Below are 24,729 nucleotides of genomic sequence, written 5' to 3'. Positions count from 1 at the left end.
AGGGCGACAGCTGCCAAAGTCACTTATTGATTTTCTTGGTTTATTTATGAATGCCAGACATGCAAGTGCCTGTCTCCAAAATATAACACCTGGTATTTTACACCATTAAGTAAATTGCCAGGAGGATCAGTTCCTTTCCACCTTAGCAACTGGCACATAATGAACAAGTTGCTCTCACAGCAAGTTCAGCTTTGATAGCTCTCGAATTGAGGACCCCCTCCCTCAAGCTGTGCATGGACATTCCCTGCCTGCTCTACTTGTGTGGTCTCAGCTGACCTCCAGTCTCCTCCCAGGCCATGAGAGGGGAAGCTCTGCTTTCAGCTGAGACACTGCCATAGGAAGCAGAGGTATGAGACCAACAGGATGGTCTTCAAGGGGAATCTCATGCAGAGTACCTTGCAGTAATCCACTGGAAAATGGCAGAACCCATTAATCACTCTTGATTTCAGAGAAATACAGCAAACACTTAAATGCAGAGAGAAAAAGGCACAGTTGCCTATAAATTTTGCAAGAACAGAGCTGCAAGCATTGGCAAACTGCAAACCTGCAAACCGTAGGAGGACAACCCTCTGCCACCACAGAATCACTCCTGCCATTGCTGTTCTCCTCCAGACTCTCCCCTCAAACTGGTAACTTCAGGAACTTTACCTTGCCTCAAGGAAACCTTGGCTTTTGTGCTTCTGGTCTCATGCAACACAAAGAGAAGGAAAGAAAGGATCAGCCACCTTGGCTGGATGACAGAGCACTGTCTCCTCAGCTGCCTCACTAGAACTTCCCAGCTCTTTTTCTACATGGACCTTTTCGACCTGCTCAGACAGGGATGAGCTTAGAACTTGAAATATCACCATAGGGGGGAAAAAAGGATGTTACATCTGAACAAATCTGTGAATTCACCACTGAATTTCCTGAATCAGTCAGTTCAGTGCAAACAGCTCCTGGCCAGAGTTAAATTTACAGTGAATGCTGTTAACTGCTTAAGAGAGACCAACAGAGGATGTTTTGCTTTAAGCAAAAAAATGTGCAAAATAAATTAGCATGGGATCATGGAGGGGAGCTTAAAGACCATCCAGTTCCAACCCTCCTGCCATGGGCAGGGACACCTCCCACCAGCCCAGGTTGCTCAAGGCCTCATCCAGCCTGGCCTGGAGCACCTCCAGGGAGGAGGCATCCACAGCCTCCCTGGGCAACCTGTTCCAGTGTCTCACCACCTTCACTGCCAAGAATTTCTTCCTCATCTCCAGTCTAAATCTGGCTACTCCAGCTTCAATCCATTCTCTCTTGTCCTGTCACTACAAGCCCTTGTGCGAAGTCCCTTCCTGGCTTTTTTGTTGCCCACTTCAGGTTCTGGAAGGCTGCTCTAAGGTCTCCCTGGAGCCTTCTTTTCTCCAGGCTGAACAGCCCCAGCTCTCTCAGCCTGTCCCCATAGAGAGGTGCTTCAGCCCTGTGATCATCTTTGTGGGCTCCCTCTGGACCCACTCCAACAGTCTGATGCTCTTCTTATGTTGGGAGCCCCAGAACTGGACACAGTACTCCAGGTCAGCTCTCACAAGAGCAGAGCAGAGAGGAAGATTATGAAGAGATTTTGCTTATAAATGTGAGAGCTTTAAAAACTCCAATCAATATCAAATCATCTACAACCACAAAATACAATAATTGTAGTATATGAGTGAGGTTTTTTAGTCTTAGATTTCTCATAAAAACAAATCGATATCTAATTTTGCTCTGAAATACAAGAAAAATGTAGTGTGCCTTTAATCTCAAAGGATTTTTCACACTTTTTACATATATCCTGTCAGAATCAGTTCATAAAACTGTGTAATCTCCCCCTCTAAGTGAATGCAATCCCTTTCTAAGAGTATACTGAAAAGTAGGTTCATGCACAAAGCAAAAGGTAAAATAAAATACATAATTAAGACAGAAGGAAATTAGGGGTGTACAGAACACAAAGTAATTCAAGTAAGTTCTGCACCATGAGGGTGGTGGAATATTGGAACAGGTTGCCCAAGGAGGTGGTTGAGGCTCCATCCCTGGAGATCTTCCAGGTGAGGCTGGAGAGGGCTGTGGGCAAGCTGCTCTAGTTGGGGATGTCCCTGCTGAGTGCAGAGGGGTTGGACTGGATGAGCTTTGGAGGTGCCTTCCAAGCCAGACCATTCTGTGACTGTTAAAAAAACAGACACTCTTGGCACAGTACTAAATGGGGAGGGGGTTATACAGAAATGTAGGTACCATGTCTTGGCTTCACTGCTCTGAAGTTACTGTCTGTGTAAAGCCTGGGGAGTAACTGAAGAGTTGCTGAGTGCATCTGAGAAAAAAAGGAAAAAAAAACAAGCCTGAGAGGGACCCATCCCATCTAAACAGACTCAACCCCATTTCCAGTTAACAGATGAGGAGGGTGGATTGAGACTGGTGACAAGGAAGAAATTCTTTGCAGTGAGGATGGGGAGACACTGGAACAGGTTGCCCAGAGAAGTTGTAGATGCCTCTTCCCTGGAGGTGTCCAAGGCCAGGCTGGACGAGGCCTTGAGCAACCTGGGCTGGTGGAAGATGACCCTGCCCATGGCAGGGGTTTGGAACCATATGATCTTTAAGGTCCCTTCCAACCCAAACCTTCCTGTGAACCTGCGTTGTGCTTCCAGTGGCACTTGATCCAGATACACCAAGAAAACTCAGCAGAGGCAATGTTTTGCTGGTCTATGGCAGCAGCTCCATGTTCTCAAGCAGAAGCACATACAAATACAAAACCTCTTCCAATTCTCATCCCTAAACTGCAAACCCATTACCCTGATCCTGATCTTTTTCAGTGGCATCCAGGCCAGAATCAGTAGTGTTGAACTGCAATGATCTAAAGTTCTCATCAATCCTGTCCTTTCTTCTCAACTGCCCAGCCCCACGCACCATACACTCCATCAACCAGCTGTCTGCCTCTTCCACACCTACAGCTGACAACACAGAGCCAGCAGAACTTAGACTGGGCAGCTGAACTCTGTGCTGTGATGTCAGAACCCTTGCAATAAATAACAGCTCCAAGGAGGCTTATCACCTAAAGCAACTAAAATAGATTGTCCATGGCCTTTTAGCACTCAAGCTTTCACATTATGTTTTCATCTACATCACAGAATCCCAGAATGGTAGCAGTTGGAAGGGACCTCTGAAGATCATCCAGTCCAACTTCCCTGCTAGAGCAGGACCAGCCAGAGAAAATCACAGAGGAACCATCCAGGTGGGTTCTGAATGCCCCCAGACAGGCAGCCTCTAAACACAACGTCTGTGCCATTTCCTTTAACCAGCACAAAACATAGTTTCCTTATGTCAAATACCAGAATTATTCTCAGGTTAGTACCTCAAGCAGCAGAAGTGCAATGACTTTATCTTGAGTGCTGCCTTCAGTTTGGATCACCACAGTAGAAGAGAGACATTGAGGTACTGGAGAGGGTCCAGAGAAGGGCAAACAGAGCTAGTAAAGAGTCTGGAGAACAGCTCTGGTGAGGAGCAGCTGAGGGACCTGGGGATGTTTAATCTAGAGGAGAGGAGGCTGAGGTGAGACCTTCTCAATCTTCACAACTCCCTCAAATGTGCTGTAGGGAAGTGGGTGTTGGTCTCTTCTCACAAGTCACAACTGATTGGACAAGAGGAAATGGCATTAAGCCATGGCAGGGAGGTTTCCATTGGACATTAGGAAAAACTTCAGTGCTGAAAGGATTCTCAAAGCCTGGCACAGGCTGCCCAGGGAGGTGGTTGAATCCCTGTCCCTAGAGGTATTTAAAAGCTGTCTAGATATGGTGCTCAAGGATATGGTATAGCAGTGGCCCTGGTAAAGTTAGACAATGGTTGGGCTTTGTGATCTTGAAGGTCTTTTTCAACCATAGTGATCCTGTGAAAATAACTTAATACAAAATGCTCATTAAAAACCTAGGGAGTGATGAATACAGACAAAAATTACTCTTGGCTCCTTTCTTAGTACATGCAAATGCTGAAAAAATTGTGTAAAGCAATGATAGTCATAGAATCACAGAACCATAGAGTGGCTTGGGCTGGAAGAGACCTCAAAGCTCATCCAGTTCCAACCCACCTCCCCCCAGCCCAGGTTGCTCAAGGCCTCATCCAGCCCAGCCTTGAACACTTCCAGGGAGGAGGCATCCACAGCCTCCCTGGGCAACCTGTTCCAGTGCCTCCCACCCTCACTCAGAGAAACCTCAGGCACTTCTAGGTCTGGTTCAGCACAGTTGATGCTTTTCTCCAAGACTAATGTCAACAGACAACAGTGACACTGACAAATCACAGCTCAAAATGCAGCTAAACACACCCAGGCCTCCACTTTCAAAATGGCCTTTGGAAGCCTACAGGGCTTCACTGTCATTCCTCTCCCAGTGTCCTATTCCTAAGCATTCATCTGCAGAACACTTCCACGTGACTAACAGACACCGATGCCAACAGCCCCTTGGTGAATCTGGGGATCCTTTGTGCAGCACAGGACTGTAGGTTTGCTAAATATCTGCAAAGAGAGTGGGGCAAAAAGCAACTTTACTGAGAGGATTTTGAAGCCCTCCCTCTGCACTCCAAGACTGCAGAATTAGTATTTCACTGTGTTGCACCTTGACTACTGTGTCTAGCTTTGGGCACTGCAGCGTAAGAAAGACACTGAGGTGCTGGAATGGGTAGAGAAAAGGGCAAGGAAGTTGGTGCGGGGTTTGGAGAGCACATCTGAGGAGGAGAGGCTAAGGGAGCTGGGATTGCTTGGGATTGCTTAGCCTGGGGAAGGGGAGGCTGAGGGAAGACCTCATTGCTCTCTACAACTCCCTGAGAGGGGGCTGGAGTCAGGCCAGTGCTGGCCTCTTCTCCCAAGTCACTAATGACAGGACAGGAGGTAATGGCCTCAAGCTATGCTGGGGGGAGGTTAGGTTGGATATGAAGGAGAATTTCTCTTGTGAAAGAGTGGTCAGGGATTGGACACGCTGCCTAGGGTGGTGGTAGAGTCACCATCCCTGGAGGTGTTCAAGAAATGAGTAGATGTAGCATTTTGGTACATGGTCTAGTGGTCATGGTAGTGCTGGGCAAAAGATGATGATCTTAGAGGTCTTCTCCAACCTTTATGATTCTGTGCAAAATGTGGGCAAAATCTTCCTTTGTAATGCCTGCTGGGCTGGTAGGCCAAGCCAGGCTTGTGAAAACAAACCTGTAACACTTTGCATTAGACAGCCAGTGTAAGGATGCTGGAGCCGGGCCCCTGATCCCTTCATTTGATCAATTCACAGCACACAGTACTGGCAATCAAGAGAAACTGGAGAAGACAATTGACACTTGGTGTGAACACACACAAGCATGTGACAACTTCCATGAGCAATTGTCAGAACAACCTGAGCACTCTAGTTCCTGCCTAGGAGAGCAGCAGACTTCTCCTCTGCAACAGAACAGTGCTTGCACTAAAGCAGCGTGGCTGGGCTGTGTTCCACTCATGAGCAATGCCCTGGGAAATCTCACATAAGGAAATCTGCAATAATAACTCTCAATTAAGAACCTTAAAGGACCTTCATTTTCTTTTGACACGAGGCATTGAAGCCACCATTCTGAGTAGAATTTGGTGTTTATCTCAAGTCCAAAATACAGAGAAAATGATTCTTTGGTTACACCCCAGAGCCTCAACGCTTCAGTCAATGTGCTACAGCTACTCAAAAAGGGAGGTCTACCTGCTAAGTTCATCCCTGATCAAAAAGCAGCTCCCAGGGCACACACAGATCTTCAGTGATTCCAAGAGGGATTAATATAGGAAAGACAAAAAAAATGAGGCAATTTCCAGCATTACCCATCTAAAGAAAGCATGCTCAGACACACTGCTCTGTCTTCAGGAGTCTTAACAATGCTTCTCATAAGCAAAGCTCACAGAGACACAACACTGAAAATAAGACACAGCTGGGTACTGTGTTCAGTTTGGGGCACAAGGGGATAAGATGAGACATTGAGGGGCTGAAGCAGGTCTAGAGCACAGCAGTGAAGCTGGGGAAGGGTCTGGAGAACAGGACTGGGGAGGAGCAGCTGAGGGAGCTCGGGGTGTTTAGAGGAGAAAAGAAGGCTGAGGGGAGACCTCATTGCTCTCTACAGCTCCCTGAGAGGAGGCTGGAGTGAGGAGGGGGTTGGTCTCTTATAGAATCATAGAATCGTTTCAGTTGGAAAAGACCTATAAGATCATCCAGTCCAACCAGCAACCCAGCACCCCTGTGGCCACTAAAACCATGTCCAAAGTGCATTTGCCACAGGTTTCTTGAACACCTCCAGTGTTGGTGACTCCACCACCTCCCTGGGCAGCCTGTCCCAATCGCTGACCACTCTTGCAGCAAAGAAATTTTTCCTAAACTCCAACCTCCCCAGCACAATTTCAGGACATTTCTTCTCACTCTGTCACCTGATACTAAGGAGAAGAAAATAACCAAACCTCACTGCAACCTCCTTTCACGGAGCTGTAGAGAGCAATGAGGTCTCCCCTCAGCCTCCTCTTCTCCAGACTGAACACCCCCAGCTCCCTCATACCTGTTTTTCAGACTCTTCAACAGCTTTGTTGCCCTGCTCTGGATACCTTCAATCAGCAAAACTTTCTTCTCACTAGTCACAATTGATAGGACAAGAGGAAATGGCAACAAGTTACACCACGGGAGGTTTAGGTTAGACATCAGGAAAAAAATCTGTACCGAAAGGGTTCTCAAAGACTGGCACAGGCTGCCCAAGGAAGTGGTTGAATCCCCATCCCTGGATGTATTTAAAAGCCATCTAGATATGGCGCTCAAGGATATGGTATAGCAGTGGCCCTGGAAGTTAATGGTTGGAACTGATGATCCTTTCCAACAATGGTGATTCCAATGTGACCAGACACAGACTGGGTGCCAAAATAGATGTTCCAATTCAATCTAGAACTGTCTGGAAACAGCTCTTCATCAGGTGGTGTCTCTTCACGTCCCTGAGGTGGCAAAGTGGTGGCTGGGGTTGGCTGTGTCAGCACTCTGCAAACCACAGCTAGCTTCTGCCCCTCCGACAATGCAGGAAGTGTATTTGGAACACAGCTTCCTTCTTGAAGACCCTCTCTGGACACAAGAACCTGGCAAGCAGTCACATTTCAGCATAATTACTCCAGGTCCAAGCACAAGGAACACCAAGGCTATCCCATCTCAGCCCAGTAACACCTGCAACACACAAACTGGGGATCTTTACTGGCTGTGGGAGAAACAAAAAGAACTCTCATATTTTACTGCCTCCATTCCAAAACTAGGCAACACCATAAACATGGGCAATATTTTACCAGGTCTGTGAAGTCTGAGAGAAGAGAGAGGGGATTCTGCCCCTTGACTCTGCTCTGCTGAGACCCACCTCCAATATTGCATCCAGTTCTGATGTCCCCACCCTTAAGAGGGACATAGATCTGGTGGAACAAATCCAGAAGAAGGCACAAAGGTGATCCAGGGGCTAGACCACATCTGCTACGAAGACAAGCTGAGGAAACTGGGGGTGTTCAGCTTGGAGAAGACTACAGGGGCACCTTAGAGCATCCTTCCAGTACCTGAAGGGATCCTACAGGAAGGCTGCAGAGAGACCTTTTACAAGAGTGCCCACAGATAAGCCAAGGGGAAATGGATCTAAACTGAAGGAGAATAGGTTTAAATTGGATCTCAGGAAGTAATTCTTCACTAGGAGTCTGGAATGGGTTGTCCAGAGAAGCTGTGTCTGCCTCCTCCCTGGAGGTGTTCAAGGCCAGGCTGGATGGGGCCTTGAGTACCCTGAGCTGCTTGAGAGGTGTCCCTGCCCATGGCAGGCGGTTGGAGTAGATGATCTCTGGGGTCTATTCCAGCCTAAGCTGTTCTATGATTCCATGAAAAGCAGTTTAAACTGGAGACAGATGCAGAGGTCTGATAAACTGCCTGCATCCTACCAGCTGTGATGTATGGATCTGACTGGGGGAGACGGCAGAGCCCTCGTCAGGGGTAAATCATTCCACTAACTGGAAACCATATCGGAGGAGTTCCAAGCAGCAGAAGGAAACTGCTCTTTGTTTGGCATGGGTTACATAAGATTTTCTTATACAGAATCCCAGAGTGGTTTGGGTTGGAAGGGTGTCTTAGTTCAGTTCAGAGCAGACAGAAAATGTATTTTCCCCCTCCCAGAAGGAGTAAAACTAAAGCACTCCAGACAGAACTGGGAATGTCGGTGGCTGTGCTATGCACAAATCTTTGCACTTACACGAGTGCCAAACACCCAATCCCCATTTCAGCTTACAAACAGCTCCTCAAGCCAAAAGCCCTCCAACAAACCAGGCTCCCATGACCCCCAGGCCTCCCACCACTGCCCCCCAGGCTAAGCCTAACGGCTCTGCTGCAGAACCAGGTTTGCCCAGGCCGAGCCTGGCAGCAAACCTGCCACACACCACCAGAGATAAGAGCTCTGCGCTGGGAAGGGAGAGAGGCAGACAGGGGAATGGTCTCTGCAGCCTGTGCATACAGCAGAGGCACATGGGATAAAGAATAGAGATTGCAGCTTCCTGCATCTATCAAGGCCCTGGGAGGACTCTCAGCTCCCTGCTCCTTAAAGGCATCTAGCCCTAACCCACAACAAAGGGACATTAAAGGTCATGAGCAGGGTCACCTCCCACCAGCCCAGGTTGCTCAAGGCCTCACCCAGCCTGGTCTTAAACACTTCTGGGGAGGGGACATCCATGGCCTCCCTGGGCAACCTGTTCCAGTGTCTCCCCACCCTCACTGCAAAGAATTTCTTTCTAATCTCCAGTCTAAATCTGCTCTCCTCAAGCTTCAGTCCATTTTCTCTCATCCTGGCACTCCCAGCCCTTGTCACAAGTCCCTCCCTAGCTCTCCTGGAGCCCCTTCAGGTACTAGCAGGATGCTCTAAGATCTCCCTGGAGCCTTCTCTTCTCCAGGCTGAAGAGCCCCAACTCTCTCAGCCTGTCCCCATAGCAGAGGTTCTCCATCCTTGTGGCCTCCTCTGGACCCTCTCCAACAGTTTCATGTCCCTCTTATGCTGGGGGCCCCAGAATTAGATGCTGGACTCCAGGTGGGGTCTCAGCAGAGCAGAGGGGCAGAATCCCCTCCCTGCCCTGCTGCTCTCCCTGCTTTGGATGCAGCTCAGCACCAAAGCAGCTCTGGGCTGCCAGCGACCACTGCTGGCTCCTGGAGAGTTTGTCACCAACTGACACCCCCAAGACCTTCTCCTGAGACTTCTCTCCAGCCACTCCTCACACAGCCTCTATTTGTGCTTGGGATTGCCCCAGATTTTATTACCACTGGGAATGAAGAATCAAACCGTAGGCACCCAAGCTTTCTCCCCCAAAACTTTAACTGCATGCCAGCATCTATTAATTAAAACTATTAGGCCCAGAGGAGAAGACAAATGCAGCAGGCACCAGTGGGCAGTGAGGGAGAAGGTAAAAGTGGCTAGAAATTATAACTAGCTCTAACGACTGGCAACCAAACACAAAGCTTCAGCTTGGCCATTTTCCGTCTTCAGCACTGCCTGCATCCCAACATGCCTGAATACCAGGGCAGCAGCATTTGGGAATAGCCTTTGCTTAAGGTACTACATTCAAGTCTTAAAATGCCTGATAAAGGAAGCACAGAATCTTAGAATCACCTGTCTGGAAAAGGCCTTAAGATTGAGTCTGACCATAACCTAACACTCAGAGGAGGCCACAAAGATGATCAGAGGGCTGGTGCACCTTCCCTGTGAGCACAGGCTGAGAGTTGGGGCTGTTCAGCCTGAAGAAGAGAAGGTTCTGGAGGAACCTTAGAGCAGCCTTCCAGTATCTGAAGGGGACCTACAAGAGAGCTGGGGAGGGACATTTTACAAGAGCTTGGAGTGATGGGACGAGAGGAAACGGACAGAAGCTGAAGAGCGGAGATTGAGACTGTTGATGAAGAAGACATTCTTTAGAGTGAGGGTGTGGAGACACTGGAACAGGTTGCCCAGGGAGGCTGTGGCTGTCCCCTCCCTGGAGGTGTTCAAGGCCAGGCTGGATGGGACCTTGACCAACCTGGGCTGGTGGGAGTGTCCCTGCCCATGGCAGGGGATTGGAACTGGGTGATCTCTAAGGTCCCTTCCAACCCAAACCATTCTATAAATCCATTAATTCCTTTTAAGGTCTTAGCTTTATTACAACTCTGTACTTTGAGAAGTTCCTGCCCAGAGTCCATCTTCACTCACCCAATCTTTGTCTTCACCCTTCTGCAGGGGACAGATAATGATGATATTGATGAGGCATAATCATAGAATCATAGCATCACAGAATCAGTCAGGGCTGGAAGGGACCACAAGGATCATCTAGTTCCAAGGCCCCTGCCATGGGCAGGGACACCTCACACTACATCAGGCTGGCCAGAGCCTCATCCAGCCTGGCCTTAAACACCTCCAGGGATGGGGCCTCAACCACCTCCCTGGACAACCCATTCCAGGCTCTCACCACTTCTTCCTCACATCCAGCCTGAATCTCCCCACTTCCAGCTTTATTCCATTCCCCCTAGTCCTATCACTCCCTGACACCCTAAAACGTCCCTCCCCAGCTTTCTTGTAGCCCCCTTCAGATACTGGAAGGCCACAAGAAGGTCACCTCAGAGCCTTCTCTTCTCCGGACTGAACAGCCCCAACTCTTTCAGTCTCTCCTCATAGGAGAGGTGCTCCAGCCCTCTGATCATCCTGGTGGCCCTTCTCTGGACACCTTCCAGCATGTCCAGATCCTTCTTGTAATAGGGGCTCCAGAACTGGATGCAGTACTCCAGGTGGGGGCTCACCAGAGCTAAGTAGAGGGGGAGAATCACCTCCCTTGACCTGCTGGCCACACTTCTCTTGCTGCAGCCCAGGCTCTGGTTGGCTTTCTGGACCGCAAGTGCACATTGACAGCTCATGCTGACCTTCTCCTCCACCAGCACCCCAAGTCCCTCTCCTCAGGGCTGCTTTCTAGCCACTCACTGCCCAGCCTGGATTTGTGCTTGGGATTGCCTCGACCCAGATGAAGGACCCTGCACTTTGTCTTGTTGAACCTCATGTGGTTGGCTTGTGCCCACCTCTCCAGCCTGTCCAGGTCCCTCTGGATGGCATCCCTTTCCTCCAGCCTGTCTGCTGCACCACACAGCTTGGTGTCATCAGCAAACTTGCTGAGGGTGCACTCAATGCCTCTGTCCATGTCACCAACAAAGATATTGAACAAGACTGGTCCCAGGACTGATCCCTGAGGGACTCCATTTGTCCCTGGCCTCCACTGGGACATAGAGCCATTGACAGCCACTCTTTGGGTGCAGCCATCAAAAGAGTGAATTGATGAGACAGCTTGCCATGAGACAAACTGACAGACCTCTCATTCAGAAAGCATTAGTGCAATGTCACACAAGGCTGGACATGAAGCTTGGATTCTCCTCTTGATACAAGAAGTTCCATGTGTTCAGACATGCACAGAACCAAGGCCCTGTGCATCCCAATAAAGCCACAGAAGAGAGCTCTGGACAAAAGCACTTCTGACCTCCCAAAATTTCAACATATGATGATCTGAAGGCCTTGTGGAGAACAGGGTAAGGTTGCTTATTACTGGCTGCCATCTCCCACTCTTCTATGGCTTTTGAGGAAATTCCTAACAGTCTGCCGTTGTCCCCTGGTCCCACTTTGGTGGTGAAATGCCTCCCAAGCAGAGCAGACAATAAATGTCTCATAATTGCCTTACCACAGGACTGTATGCAGATGTGAATACACTTTGACTCTATACCGTAGTCCCTTTGGACTATTCAATCCATCTTTCTACTTAAAAATCACTACTCTGGGAATTTCAGTTCTCTGAAATTCCCTGAAAGTCATGAAAATTCTCCTTGCAATTCTGAGGTCACCACAGTTGTCTCCTTTGACCAGGACACCTTTCTGGACACACTTGCCCTCTCACAGGGGGAAACTTTGAAGCCTCAAACGCTGTTAAATTATTTTTGCAATGTTCAATTCTCTCTCTGCCTGAATGAGAGCCTTGGACAGTAAGGGGAAAGAGGCTGGAAGAAGTGAGCACAGGTAATCCTCCCCTGAATGACTCAGGCTGATTTGAGAACACCTTAGATACTGGGCTCCCTCTTAAGACTTGAAACATCCAACAGAGGAACATGCCAAGTCCTGCACAAGGACCAAAATAATCCCATGGACCAGTACATGCTGGGGCCAACCACCTGGAAAGAAGCTCTACAGAGAGGCAGCTGAGGCAAGTTGAGTATGAACCAGCAATCACAGAATGGGTTGGGTTGGAAGGGACCTCCAATGGTCATCCAGCCCAACCTCCCTGCACAGCCCTGTCCAACCTCACCTTGAATATCTCCAGGGATGGAGCCTCAACCACCTCCCTGGGCAACCTGTGCCAGTGTTTCACCACCCTCATGGTGCAGAACTTGCTCCTCACATCCAATCTCAATCTGCTCTGCTCTAGTTTGAAGCCATTGTCCCTCATCCTGTCCCTGCAGGCCTTTGAAAACAGTCTCTCTGCAGCCTTCTTGCAGACCCCTTCAGGTACTGGCAGGCTGCTATTAGGTCTCCCCTAATGTGTTGTTGCAGCAAAGAAGGCCCTGGGCTGCACTGCAAAAGCACTGCCAGCAGACTGAGAGGTGACCTTTCCTCTCTGCCTCAGCACCAGTGAAGCCAAATCTGGATGCTAAGTCCAGATCTGGGCTCCTCAGTATAACAAAGATGTGGACATCCTGGAGCCAGTGCAGCCAAGAGCCACACAGACCTTTAAGGGACTAAAGCTCCAGGGCTCTGTCACCCTTACAGGGACAAAGTTTTCCCTTCTGTTCCTGTGGCACCTCCTGCTCCAGCTGGCACCCAGTGCCCTTTGTGCTGTCCTTGGACATCCCTGAGCAGAGCCTGGCTCCAGCCCTGCACATCTTTATCCCCAGCAACGAGGACAGCCCTCAGGCTTCTCTGCTCCAAGCTCCGAGCTCCAAGCCCCAGCTCCCTCAGCCTGGTCTCACAGTGAGATGTTCCACTGCCTGCAGCAGCTCTGTGGCTCTGGGCTGGACTCTTTCAAGCAGTTACCTTTCATAGTAAAGAATTTCTTCCTAATGTCCAATTTCATTCTACCATGCTCTAGTTTTCAAAAGTCAAGTTAACCACATTAAATGGTCAAAATGGGATACCACGATCAAATTCTTCATTAACTCTCATGGCAAATGTTGAAATAACTCTCTCAAGTACCTGCTAGGCTCTCTGCTGAAGGTACTGAATTAGTTACAAAACTAGGAAGGACCTTATGTGTGCCTAAGTTTCCCAAGACTCTCACCACCTTGGCAAACAATCTCTTTCACAGTCTTGTTAAATCCCACCACAAGGGCAGTAAAAGCCCTTGTCCCTGCTTAAATCTGCTCCAGAAAATTACTGCCATGGTAACTAGGAACCTTTTCATTTCTGGCCAAAATTTTATAGAACGCCTTCAGTGGGAAGGGATCTTAAAGACCACGTAATTCCAACACCCCTGGCACGGGCAGAGAAACCCCTCCACTAGACCAGGTTGCTTAGAGCCTGGTCTTAAACACTTCCAGGGATCAGGTCCACAGCCTCTCTGGACAACTTCTTCACAGCTTCACAGATTTCATCGGGTTGGAAAGGACCCTCAAAGGGCATCTTGTCCAACCCCCCTGCAGTCAGAAGGGAGACCTCCAACTGGATCAGGCTGCCAGGACCACATCAAGTCTAATCTTGAATGACCTTCTTCTGTGCCTAAGGTTGATTTCTAGCTGTTCTCCCTCTCTGACTCTTCTTTATAAGCCTACATTGATGCCTCTGGGTAACCACAAGCAAGCAACATGAGAGCAAGGAGAGCTCCTCTGCAAGGAGAGCTCTTCCTGCTGGACTTCACATGCAGTTATGCTCCTGGCCCCACAAACCTTTCACTCTTTCCTGGTCAGCCAAACTGCTTCCACAAAGTTGGGACACAATAGCACCTGTGCAGCACACACATTCTCCAGGTTGGAATGTGTCTGGGTTTTAGGTAACCACCTCCTAACCACCGGGCCACTCGACCTAAGGCAGCTGGCAGCAGTCACACTGCCTGTCCCCTGCGCATCAGGAGAGCAGCCACAGTCGTGACAGCAGCACTTTGAGCTCAGCACTGAGCACCACCACCTGGTACAGAGGCACTGCCTCAGCATCAGGGCTGTCAGAGGACATGGCATGGCTTGTGACTCCCAAACTAGCTTAGGTGGAACTCACACACTCTGCTCCTACTTGCCTTGGGCACAGGAACACTTCTCAGATGCATCATGATGGAAAGATTCTGCAGACTGCTCTCAAGGTACCAGAGTTCCCACATCATGCCAGGTAAATGTCAAAGTGGTTATGTGGATTTGAGTCCTGGGAGTCACACACCAGAGCAGGACAATGCTTTGCTGCACAAAGACCACGGATGTGCTGTCAGGAGTACTTAGTGATGTCTTCCCTATTGCAGTAGAAATGCAAACCACAGCTTTGGAGGTAAAGGCAATTTCAGGCAGTGGGCTAACGTTCAAGGGTTCTTAATGCCAAAGAACACCTGTTGATAAAGACAGGCAAAAACTGAAGCCTTCAAAAAGCCCGAACTCCTCAACACACTGCTCCAAGCTACTCAACAGGTCATGGGACAGCAGAATGTTTCCCTTCCACAAGCATCACACACAGCAGTTTGGAATCTGATGCTGGAAGCCTGAGGAGAGGACAAAGCCTCTGCCATTGACCAGACACACCCAGAACAAGGAAGTCACACCAGTCGTGTGCCTTTATCCTGAGGGTGTGACAAGCTAGCTCTGCCCCAAACTGCTGAATGGAAACCAGCAGGGGGGCAAGAAATTGACAGACAGGGCAAGTTCCTGGAACGAGATGAGCAGGTGGTGTCAAACTAAAGTGTGCATTTCTGCTCTCCTCCAGAGCCAGCAGCCGAAGCATTACGTGGCCCCTAGTCTTGTGCCCTGCAGTACCTGCTGATGGCAGCAGGAGCTGGCAGAGAAGGTTTACAAGAGGGGCTTTTGCTCAGTCAGGAAGGGGGCTCAGGAACACAGAGAGGTGTGAGGGAGATGGGGTTGTTTAGCCTGGTGAAGAGGAGGCTCAGAGGTGACCTCACTGCTGTCTACAACTACCTGAGGGGAGGTTGTAGCCAGGTTGGGGTTGGTCTCTTCTCCCAGGCAACTAGCAGCAGAACAAGAGGACACTGTCTCAAGTTGTGCCGGGGGAGGTATAGGCTGGATGTTAGGAGGAAGTTCTTCACAGAGAGATTGGCCATTGGAATGTGCTGCCCAGGGAGGTGGTGGAGTCACCATCACTGGAGACGTTCAAGAGAAGACTGGATGAGGCACTTAGCGCCATGGTCTAGTTGATTGCTTAGGGCTGGGTGATAGGTTGGACTGGATGATCTTAGAGGTCTCTTCCAACCTGGTTGATTCTATGATTCTAGGTACAGACCCAGAGGCAGGGGGACCAGCCTTTTGTCCTTAATCTCTCGCTTCTCCTTTATAATCTGCTCACGGAAACACCTCCAGTTCCCTTGGAGCTCTCAGGACACCCAGACAGAGGAGAAATGCTGTACCCTTTTTAGTCCTAATGATTCATGAGACAGCATGCACCCAGGCAGCCTGCTCTGCAACACAGACACAGAATGGCAGGGGTTGGAAGGGACCTCCAGAGAGCACCCACTCCAACCCCCCCCAGCCAAGGCAGCTTCACCTAAAGGACACACAGGAACATGTCCAGGTGGGTTCTTAATGTCTCCAGAGGCTTCACTCCCTGTATGACCTACCCTAGGGCATCCTGCTCTGGCAGGGGGCTGGCCCAAATATCCCTGGAGGTCCCTTCACACCCCTAATGTTCTGTGATTCTGTGATCTGCACAAGTGTTACAGACAGAAACATTTCTCTCCCAGCTGGCTTTAAATGAAAACTGGTGGCTATTTTGTTGAGAATATCTGAATAGGTAGAAAAAAAACTTCTGCTTATGAGAAGAGGAAGGGCTGGTGAGGACACAGCCATGTCACCTGAGTAGCACCGCTGTATTTGCAACAAACCTCCTCAGAATTATGGAAGTAAACTTTTGTCTCAAAATCCAATCTTGTAAGAAGAAAAATGTGTCTTAAATGCTGTCCCCAAAAGGAATTCAAGTGCTCAGTATACAGAAAAAGCAAAAGAGATCAAAAAACCTAGAGGCTTTCTATAAGACCTGAATTAAAATCCATATGAAAACTATTTGCTGTGACCTAATCTTTGGAAGCAAACAACACAGCTCAGGACAGTACACAGGTTTGTAAGTTTCACAATGCAGTCTATTAACTTCTGGCTCATAAAGAGTAAAACCTATCTAGAAAAATTTCTCAGAGCAACAGAGAGCCTAGACAGGTATCCTCATGACTGAAAGAGTTGTTGTAAGGAAATAAGCTTTTAACTCTGGGTATCACAGACCTTTGAAGATCATGTAATTTCAAGATGAATCTGGAAAGCACAATTTTTGACCTTTCCTAAACACTATATTTAAAGTTTCCTAAATTCATTTAGTAAAAGTGCTGCAGATTCCCAGAATCTAACAGAAGAGGAAGTATCAGTCCAGAGTTCTGAAATGTCAGTACAGAAGAGAAGAAAAAAAAGGGGCGTGGGGGGTGGGAAGGAGGAAAATTTATTCTCTACCCCATGTTCCCAAGAATAGGCCTGAGGAATCACCATCTCCACCAACAGCAGTTCACTGCTACTGTAAGATTTACAGTACTGCTCCACATCATCACAGAAGCAGTCATCTTCCTCACAGAATCAAAGCTAAATATTTATAGGGAAGTAGCTGTGCTGGAGAACAAGGAATGGGAGCAGGATAAATGTCATTTAGAGTCTTTGAGCTACGCCCTTATTTAATTTTGTTCTGATGAACAGAAACCAAGGAAGGATCCTTCATGTACATTTCAGCACATTGCCTAACTCAAGGCATTTTCACAACACATTTCTGCTTTCAGCCACCTCCCCCCTCCAAGCCTAGCCACACCTCAAGCACAAGGAACAGCAACAGCAAAGGGAACTCTTCATCTCGGACCGAGATCCAAAGGCCCGCTCCCGGCCAGCTCCTGGGAGCGGGCAGCTGGGCCTCGGAGCACAAACGCGGAGAAAGCAGCGATACGAAGGCGCAGGGACAGCAACCTCCTGAGCCGCTGCCGCAGCTCCGTGGTGCTGAAGCCGGGAGCCTGCTGAGGGCTGGGCTCCTCCATCAGTCAGGGAAAGCCCCGGGGAAGAGCTGGCGCCCACGTCGCTCAGGTGGGCATCTCCAATAGTGCCAAAGACAGAGCCAGATCACGTCACCGCTTCCCAGCACAGGTGCACGCAAGCAGGAGGCAGCGAGGTGAGGATACATCTCCTATGTAGGGAGGCTCTGGGTAGCCTCCGAGCTGTGCACTGTTCCGGTCACCCCTCCCCGCCAGAGCGTACCGGCCTGACGGGCAGCCGGCAGAGAAGGAACCCTGATCCTCCTCCACAGGCCATAGCTTCAATATGGTTATTCCCAACACTCGCGGCAGGCAATTGCTAACGTTACGTTCGCAGCCTTCTACTGACGGAGAAGGCTCGGAAACGCGGTCACATGTGCTGCTTGGTGAGGATGGGCGGCAGAGGAGAGAGAGGTTCACAAGGGACTCCGGGAACCTGGGTTCCAAACGTGGCACAGCTCCACAGCATCCCTGTGCCGTCGGCAGCGGGACGCAGCCGCTGCCCCTCGGTCCCCCTCCGGAACGAGAGGTGCGACTAATTGTATTGATTTCCTAATTACGAACGCCTGCTGTCCTCGCTGCCAGGCCGCTGCCCTCCCGGGAGCAGGCGACGGGCGGGCCCCAGACGAAGGCTGAGGGGGACGGGCAGGAGGCCGGAGTGGTGGCAGGGCGGCGGCGGAGGGGCAGCCGCCTTCAGCCGGGCGGCGGCGAAGGCCGAGCCAGGCGGGGGCAGCACGGGCGGCCGCCGCGGAGGCTCCGGCACGCAGGGAAACCCCACCCAGCGGCCCCTCCTGACAGAGGCGGGGTTTTGGGGACCCCAAAGGAATCCCACCTCGCCCCTCACCCCCATATCGGGGTTTCCGCCCGCCCCTGCGCCTGCCCTGCGCCGCCGGCTCCCTCGGGGTGGGGAGGGCCCCGGCTGTCCCGCTCCGTCCCGCCGTGCCGGGCTGCCCCGGGAGCAGTTCAGGCTCGGGAGGAGCTGTCCAGGGTTGGGAAGGCCGGCCGCGGAGGAGGAAGCTGTGGGTCGGAAGCAGAGCGGCACTGGAGTTCCGCAGCGCTAGCCCGGGCGAGGGGTCCCTGCGGGGCGGCCTTGGGCACCGGCCGGCGCCCGCTGCTCCCCGCCGGCGATAGGCGCATGAATGAGTGACCGAATGAATGAATGACTGGCGTCTGCTTACTTGAGCATGGCCTCTTCTTTCTCCTCCTCTTCTTTCTGCCGGTCCATCACTGCCATTATAATGTTCCTCTCCTCCTCTGTCAGGTGGCTCAGGTCGGGCAGCTCCTGCATTGGGGGGGGCACCGTGGGCGGGCGAGGGCCGCGGGGCCCCACCGAAGAAGACATTTTCTTTCCGCCTCTCCCTTACACCTTCTACCTTCGCACGGCAAACCCGGCCGGCCTCTCCTCCGCCCCCTTCACGGTGTAGTCCTCCGAGCAGCAGCAGCAGCCGGCAGCTCTTTGGCAGCAGCGGAGGAGGAGGCGGAGACCCAGGCTTTCATGGTTGCTTGCATCCACCCCGGCCCAGATGCTCGCTGCCGCCGCTTCGCTCTTTGTTTCCGCGGCTTCAGGGATCACGGGGGCTGCCGTGCCGCCGCCCGCAACCCATCCTTCCGGCGGTGGGCGTGCGGGGCGGGAGTGCCGTGGTGGGGAGGGCTCTGCCGATCGCCGCTGCCGGGCTGCGGGAAGGAGCCGCGGGGGGCGGTGCGAGCCGCGGGCTGGTCGGGAAGGGCGGATGCCACTGTCGCGGATGCCGCTGCCGCTGATTCTGATGCTGCTGCTGCTGCCGCCGCCGGTACGCTCCGCCGCGGCGAGCCTTGCGCTGGCGGCAGGCTGGCAGGGAGGGAGGGAGGGGGGAGTTCGGTGCCGGTGAGGCGGAGTCCGAGGCTGCCGGCGCTGCCCGCCCCTGTGCCCCTGCTGGCGGCGGGGACCCGGGCCGGCCGCGCCTCTCCCCGCAGCAGCCCCGCCGCCCGTCTCGCGGCCGCACGGTCACGGCGTTGTCCTCCTCACGTCTGCCCCCTCCTCCTTGAGGTTTGCGCACCGCAGCTCGGCGCCGTCTCGCCCTGAGAAGATGCCCGAGGAGGGCGGGCTGTGGTTTGCCAGAGGCGCCGGGGAAGCCCTGGGCTCCGCTGTGCTGCCTCCCCTTCCTCGGGGGTCAGCCGCAGCCCCTGGGGCTCCGAGGTGCGGTCGAAGCTCCCTCGCCTTGAGCCAGCGCTGTCACCACTCCGCCGTCCCCTCCTCGGGGTGCCCACGTTTCCACGCTGTCTTCATGCACGGTCACACCCAGGCAGTGGCACCGATGCCGTGGTCTCCGACGCGAGTGCTCTCAACTCTCCTCATAGAATTAGTTTGGTTGGAAAAGACCTTTCAGATCATCGAGGCCCACCATCACCTGTCAGACCCATTTTTTACACTACTGTGACCTACCAATGCTAGCCACGAAACATGCCACATCATTTCCATCCAGAAAGAGTTTCGTAGAATCACCCTAGGGTTTGGAAGCAACCTCTGAAGATACCTAGTCCAACACCCTTGCTAGAGCAGGATCACCTAGAGAAAATCACTCCCTACCAATTTATGACCTACCAGCTCTAAGCAACTTGATTTTGGGGAGCAGGTAATGAACATGACAGCCACTCTCTATACTGGGAGTCATCTTCATGGGATCCACTGGCCAGAAACTCATGCCTATAGCTCTGAAATGTCCCTTGCTCGAAGGTATGCCTTATCAGTGACTGAAACCCTTCAGGCTACTTAGAAATGCAAAGCTGAAATGGAGAGAAAACTGCATGTTCAAATAAAATGTGAAGTTCCACTAACACATGCTGATGCTTCAGACCTCTCAGCCTCATTTCTGCCCAGGTCACAGCATGGAAACAGCTCTGGTTTCTAGAGAGATCATCTGATGGGCACAAACCAAAGGGGGAAAAATAATCTATGCTGCCAGTGTGCAATAAATACTTCTTGCTGCCAAGCTTGCCGGGTTTGGAACAGGGAGAGGGAGCAGCTCTCAGCCAGCCACACTAATAGCTTTCACACAAATTGTGAGGGCTATGAACCTTCATGACCCTTCGAATTTGAGAGGAATTACTGTGGCCATCTGCTGTAGCCCTCCCAAGAGATTTTCTGCAGGATGCAATCTGATAACACAAATTAAAAAAAAAAATATAATAAGCCCTGCTGTGACCACAGAACTTTTGAGTGGTAATGTCCAAGTTCAGCTCAGAAATTTTAGTCTCTCAACTCTTCCAGCACATGAAGGAAACTGAAACTTGAATGACCGACAGATGGCTCAGAAGAGATTAAAGTGATGTTAATAAGAAAAGCACTGTGAAGGGCTGGTAAATATCATAATGTCACACAGTTAAAGACACAGACCCTCCTCTAGCTTGTGTGCAGATTCGTCCCAGGGCCTGGCCATGTTATTACTGCTAGATGTAATCCTTCTAGCTAAGTACTAACACATCAATAAAACCACCTCCTGCCATCTGCAGCTAGCAGGGAAGAGCCTTCAGGTTACAGGCTGATGAGAAAAAATTTAGCCATTCCCTACTGACAGGCAACCACCTCACAGCTGAAGGGAGCAAGACTGAAAAGAGTCAGATGAGAAGAAGGTGAGGTACCACCACACACCTGGTATCAGGAACAACTAAAACATGATGAGTGTGGAGTCCTACACTCGGGGAAGAACAACCCCCTGCACCAGGTGAGGGTTTGAGCTGCTGGAGAGCAGCTCTGTGGAGAAGGACCTGGGGCTCCTGGTGGACAAGTTCACTATGAGCCAGCAATGTGCCCTTCTGGCCAAAATAGCAAATGGTCTCCTGGGGCGCATTAAGAAGAGTGTGGCCAGCAGGTTGAGGGAGGTTATCCTCCCCTCTACTCTGCCCTATTGAGGCCACATCTGGAGTATTGTGTCCAGTTCTGGGCTCCCCAGTGCAAGAGAGATGAGGAACTACTGAAGAGAATCAACAGAGGACCACGAAGATGATAAGGAGACTGGAGCATCTCTTTTACAAGGAGAGTGTGTCGGTGAAAGAGCTTGCACTGGGAGAGGATCTTCTCAAAGGAGGTTGGAGTGAGGTGGGTGTTGGTCTCTTCTCCCAATAGCAATAGGACAAAAGAAAATGGTTTCAAGATGTGTCAGGTGAGGTTTATGTTGAATTTTAGGAAACATTTCTTTCCTGAAAGAGTAGCCAGGCATTGGCACAGGCTGCCCAGGGAAGTGGTGGAGTCACCATCTCTGGAGGTGTTCAAAAAACACCCTGACATGGCACCTTGGGACATGGTTCACCAGGCATGGTGGTGTTGGGTTGACAGATGGAGCTGATGATCTTAGAGGGCTTTTCCAACCTTAATGATTCTATGAAGAAGTTGAGAAGGGACACAGCTGGAACAATTGTCCCCAACTGACTAAAGGGTTGTTCCATACCAGATGATCCTCTGCTCAGCATGGGGGAAGAAGAAGGAAGAAGAGAACATTTGGAATTATGACTTTTTGTCTTCCCAAGTCATTGCTGCACACAATGGAGCCCTCCTGTTCTGGAGATGGCTGAACAGCAGCCTGCTGGGTGGGAAGGGGTGAATGAATTCCTCCTTTTGCTTTGCTTGCATTTGCAGCTTTCACTTGACCTTTGTCTCAATCAAAACTTTTCTCAGTTTCACTCTTCTGATTCTTTCCCCTGTCCCACCCTGGAAGGAGTGAGTTAGTGGCTGTGTGCTGCTTAGCTGCTGGCCAGGGTTAAACCACAACAAAGGTCTAAGACAACAAGACCCAAATGTCTCTAAGATAATTACATGAAGAAGACATTACATGAGGTTAAGTTGCCCTGCTCACCTTCCTGCTTCTTAATTACTGACACAGTCATGTGTATGTCTGTTCTGTGCTATTGTGTTAATTGCTGTGTGCTGGCCCAGGAGCATGGATCCCTACTGCTCTGTGGATACCAAGAGTGTGAGGGGATTGTGTATGGAGTTGAAAAGGGAAACCTGAAAGCTGTGGCAGAGTAATGGTTAAAAAAAAAAAGATGGAAGTTGGGAGTGCAGACTTGCACCAAGCCAGTGTTCTGCTACTGAAAAGCACAGAATCACAGAATCATTTAGGTTGGAGAGGGAGCTCTGGAGGTCATCTGTTCAAGCCTCCCTGTCAAACAAGGTCAGCTGCAGCAGGTTGCCCAGGCCAGCGTCCAGATGGCATCTGAGTATCTGCAAGCATGGAGACTCCACAGCCACTCTGGGCAATCTGTGCCAGTGCTCAGTCACCCTCACTGTATTTCCCCATGTTCAGATGAGCCCTGCTGTGTTTTAGTTTGTGCCCATTGCTTCTTGCTCTATCACTGGGCACCACTGAGAAGAGCCTGACTCAGTCTTGCTTAAAACCTTCCACTAGATACCTCTTCACATGGCTAAGATCTGTGTGGGGCTTCTGTTCTCCAGGCTAAATGGTTCCACAGAATCACAGAATTGTTTTGCTTGGAAAAGACATTCAAGATCACCCAGTCCAACCCTTCTCTAACTCTACCAATGCTGCTGCTAAACCATGTCACTCAGCACCACATCTCTGTGCCTTTGAAACACCTCCAGGAATGGGGAGTCCCCCTGGGGAGCCTGGGCCAGTGGCTGAGAACCCTCTCAGTCTCTCAGCTTTTCCTCATGTGTCTGCTCCAATCCATTAACTACCTTCATTGTCCTTTATTTGATCTGCTCCATTCTGTCCTCCTTGTACTGGGGAGCCATGAACTAGACTTAGCACTCCAGATGTGGCTTCACCAGTGCTGAGCAGATGGGCAGGTTCTTATAACAAATCTTAGCTACAGGTCTTAGGTACAACAATTGAATTTACTCCAGAGAAATAGAGAAGAAACTCTAAAAGTAACCTCATTTTTCATGGGCAACATGAAGAGACTCAGCTCCTGCTGTTAGTACTTCCAGCATTTAGTGGGCATTTTCTGATTTGCCTGCATTGGCATTGTAAAGGTGAAAATGAGATGTTGTGCAACCAGCAATGCTTGGCGAGTCCGTTCTAAGTTCAAAACATTCTGTCCTGAGGCTGCAAGGATACATGAGAGCCTTGAAGAGAATGTCAGTGCCTGGTTAGTAAGAATGCCCCGGGCTTAGTACCGTGCCAGGTCTTGTCACTGACAGGCATCTTGTTGGCTCCATTTCTCTGACATCCTGTTAGGGAAGACTGCTGTGAAATCTAGAAATGGAGTATCAGTATGGCTGCTATAACACAGCAGGTAAATTACCTTCTCAAGCTTGAGAAGCCAGTCATCATAGTGGAATGTGTTCTCTGTTGAATGTGAACCTTCTCTGTTCATAACCACAGGTGTCCACATATGCCCTATGCATGACAGATGCACGGAATCATAGGATCCTAGAACTGTTTCAGCAGGAAGAGGCCTCTAATATCATTCAGTCCAACCCTCACCCTAAGACCACCATGGCCATTAAACCACGCCTTGAAGTGCCACATCCATATCTCTTTATGATTCTAGACCTTCCTTCAATCTTTGGAACGTTTCTTCTGCATATCTTCCTTTCAGACTGTCCAAAGGCCATGTTCTAAATTCCTCAATTCCATCAACACTCCCTTTGCAAGCTCTTTTTAGCCATGAGCACTCATGATTGTCTGTTTCCTTGCTTGAGGCAAAGTGAAAGAAGAAACAGGAAACAAACCTTTCAGAGGGTTTTCCTGTAGGTTCCTTCCCTAGAAGCATGATGCTCTTTCTGAGACTCATGGGAGACTGGGCATGGTGAAAGCTGTGGAGGAGTTCCCAGTCTGAGGGGGGTTGCTGTTTGAAGGACAGTCATGAAGGATGAAATGAGTCCTTGAGCAGCCTGGGCTAGTGGGAGGTGTCCAGGCCTATGGCAGGGGGCTTGGAACTAGGTGATCTTTAAGGTCCCTCCCAACCCAAACCATTCTATGCATCTATGAATACCCTGTAGCATTAAGGGCTCCAAGTAATTTCTCACCATACAAGTGGGACATTGGGACTTCTCCCCCATTCATGAAGAAGTTGAATGAATTGAAAAATTCCAGAGACAGGCAGTAAAAGACCTATTATTAACATACCATGGTTTTTCAAGAGCACTTTTTGTTGTTGAGTCTGACTCATGATTTCTCCTTTCTTCGGTTTTGGTAGTACTGCAGTATTTTAAGAGGGAAGAAGGTCACAGCTCGCACTAGCATGAGAAGAAATGGAAAGAGCCCTTTTCAAGGTAGATAAAAACACTGGCACAAAGGCAGTCTGTTCCAGGGACGGATTTCAGGGCCTGTTTTGGACAAGATCTGTTATGATGCATCATTTTCTACGGAGTGCATACATCCTGCAGTGATTAGTGTCTTAAAAATGCCTTCTTGTAAATATATATAGAAAAAACATGACACACCATCACAAAACCAACAAAACCAGCACCATGAAACAAACCCAAAAACCCTCTTCAAACAACAATCAGCTCCAGCAGCAGCAAACCTTATGAAGTCTGGCTTTGGATGGCAGCTTTGGATTCTCTTGAGTCAAACAACGCA

Source organism: Indicator indicator, chromosome 2, assembly GCF_027791375.1.
Source record: "Indicator indicator isolate 239-I01 chromosome 2, UM_Iind_1.1, whole genome shotgun sequence".
Taxonomy (NCBI): Eukaryota; Metazoa; Chordata; class Aves; order Piciformes; family Indicatoridae; genus Indicator; species Indicator indicator.
The sequence above is the reverse complement of the archived record's forward strand: the minus strand, read 5'-3'. Positions refer to the sequence as shown.